The following is a 3,489-nucleotide window of genomic DNA, read 5'->3' as shown; positions in this document are numbered from 1 at the left end:
TAACTAATTAATTCAGATTTATTTCTGAATTAAAATTAATTTTCGGAATTAAAATACTAATTTTTAGAATTTTCAGAAATTAAAAATGATTTTTTATAATAAAAATAAATAGGAAATATGATTTTTAAACATTTTTAAAACATGAATCCAATTTTTGTAAAGTCTGGAAACCTGGGGGACCAAACTTCATCTTTTTCAAAAGTATAGGGACCAAACTGCAATTCTGCAGTTCCAGTCGCCGGAAAATCGGGGGTGGCCGGAGAAGACGATCCCGGCGTCCTCACCCCACCAACACCTCCAGATCAACACTACACAACACCAGGAACTTGTTCATGCATTCAAAACATTCTAATCATCCCTGTTCTGGCCGGAAATTGGCCAAGAACATCGCCGGTTTCCGGCGAACATCGTAAATCTTTAAAACACAACTCCCTTCGATTCAAGCATCCTCTGTTAACGAGCTATATATCAATCGATTGCAAATTTTATAAGGAACACAACCCACTATAAATCAACAGCTAATAACCCCTGAATCAAAAACCCCCAAATTTCAATTGAAAACATTCATACGGGTTATAAACCCTAATTTTGAAATTCGAAAATTAAACCCACTTTTGAGCATGTTATTAAACTCCAAATCAAACGTATGACATATGAAAATCATCAGGAAAACAAGCTCTACAACATGCAATCATCAAATCATACAAACAATCATCCGAACAAAAATTCATATTTTTAATAAAATAAATTCGAAAATAAATAAATTTTCAGAAAATAAAACTTTGATTATGCATTGAAACAAAGCTCAGAATCTGATAGAATACTTCAAATCCTTCGTTTTGGTTACTCAAGCTTTGAAAACAGAGATTGGTAACGCCTTCGTTTTGCTGTTTGATTCTTAGAACAATTTATGTAATTATGGTTTTTCTCTGAAAATTATAGAATTAACTATCTGCAAATGATTTTGATACGAAATAAAATACGGTAAAAGGCTATTTATAATTACGGAAAATTAGTATCCCGTTGGATCATTCCGGATATAAAACGGTACATTTATTTATAAAAACTGATCCAAACGGTATCGGTTTTCGGGATAATTATCCAAATCAGTACAATTTGTACTGCGGTCTTGGTCTCAGCGCCTGGTTACACGTACTACGAAGTGATAATTGGGATAGTTTAATAAAAAGCTCCCGTTTATTGAAAATACGGGTTTTATTGATTTACCGAAACGAATATTGTATCGAAAATATTGCGCCGGGACCCGCGCAGAATAAACCGTACGCCGGATCGAAAAACTCGAAACATGGAATATGCTCGGAATATTACAATTAGGTTAGAAAGGAGTTCTCGGAAGAGTTTCGGGTTCCAAAAACGTAACAACGGTTGATGTCAGTTGGTTCCCGTTTTTATAAAATAGATTTTAAATACTCGGAAATAGATTTTATAATTTTCATATGATCCTTATAAATCCATAAATCAATATAGAAATAATTAGGAAAATATGACAATTATCTATATTTTATTTTGGACATAAAAATTAAAATACTCAATTAATATTACTTTTGAATATCCAAGTACAGATAATATTTAACAATTAACTCACAGAATAGATACTGAACACACATAATAATTATTTAATAGCAAAATAATTACACGATATATCCCGAATATTACATTCTATGCCTTTGAATGCTATGTCTATACAGAATATGAATGCACAATTTGCTAATATGCCATTTTCACCTAATCCTTATTATGCTGTGTTTAATATGTCTCAAATGCCATTTAGTGAAAGAGATATGTCCTGAGTCAAATTATGTATGAGGATTTAGGAATCACTTTTATGTAATCTGTTTTGATTTCATTGATATTAATAAAAGACTTGTTTTGTTTTTTATTGCGGGCTCTATCTATTTTAAGTGTTTAAATAAGATATACCACAGTTTAGAGTAAAGTTTTTTATGGATTGTGATGAGATCATAATAATGAGACCTAAAAGATGATAACTCTAAACTTAAATAGTTCCTGGTCGTAGGATTACTAACTGGTAATTAATAATCCGCAAAGATCGGTACATACTATGCTTGCTTCATTATGAAGGATGTCTGTTCTCATAGACATTTGTCTGGTGACACTATAGCTAGTATGTAGGTGCTTATTATAGAATAAGTTCACTGAACATGACTCACACAACTGAACAACTGATGGAGTTCACTCACGTGTCAGCAGTTGTTCACATAGTGATAGTTGTACAAGTATCCTTAGACTTGAGGTCATCATAGTCATCTTGTGTACACTGAACTATGCTTTGGTTTAGTTCTTAGTCTCCAGGGACAATTATAAGGGCTCTACTGGGTATAGGACTTTGTACACGAAGATAGTGTATGATCAATAAAGGATCTACCCCTTTCAGTGAAGGAAGAGAATGTTCAATGGTGATCCACTTATGCTAGTTCAGGAATTTCTGGCCAGAGTGAATGAAATTAGGAAGGAGTTTCTAATTTACATTAAATAGAACTAAGCATAGTGAATGGGAAAGCAAGTGATTAAATAAGATAGGCTTGACACAAGTTCCATGCCTTGTATTTAATTATGACATTGCAGGGTAGAAGGAATTGATTGTACGGTAACTACTCACTGAATAGGTTCTTGGTATTCTAAGCAGTGAATTCGTATTATCCTAATAGTCACGATATGCTGAGAAGTATCCCTCACGATGTAGAATAAATATGATTAATTAATTATTCAATGAATTAGAGAATTTATATAAATAATGATAAAATAGTTTTATTATTATTTATTTCTACTACCGGCTTAATATTGAACCTACAGGGTCATACCATAAAAGAGAATGATTTAATGGTGGAGGAATTAATTAATAATGGCTGATAATTATTTATTTATGAAATAAATAAATAATTGGCAAATTTAATAATTGATTAAATGAGATTTAATTGATTATAAATTAATTAAGAAATAGTTCTTAATATTATTAATTAAGAATTTAATTTTTGGAAATTAAATCAAGTGAGAGAATTATTTCTAAAGTGTTTAGAAAAAGGATTAATAATTAAAAGGTGTTTTAATTATTAGTGAGAATAATAAAGGGTTAATAATAATAATATTTTATGGGAAAATTTTCAGCTGAAAATTTTGCCTATAAATATACTATTATAAACCATATTTTTGCCTCAACCTAAAAATTTACAAAACCCTAATTCTCTCCACCTCCTCCTCCTTCATTATATCGATTTCTTGGTGGATACCGGTGGAGTGCTTCACACTTGAGGAGCAGCTGCTAGGGATCTCTGCTCATTGTTCTTGGATCGCTTTTAAAGGTTAGAAATCGATCCCATATGTTTTAATCACGATTTATATGCTTTTATTTGGATTTTATATGTGTAAAATTATTTTACCATGCTTCCGTGATAGATAAAATCCTACAATGGTATCAGAGCATAGGTTGTATGCATATAGATCTGTGAT

This window comes from Apium graveolens, chromosome 5 (genome assembly GCF_009905375.1).
Source record: "Apium graveolens cultivar Ventura chromosome 5, ASM990537v1, whole genome shotgun sequence".
Classification (NCBI taxonomy): domain Eukaryota; kingdom Viridiplantae; phylum Streptophyta; class Magnoliopsida; order Apiales; family Apiaceae; genus Apium; species Apium graveolens.
Note: the sequence above shows the minus strand (reverse complement) of the source record.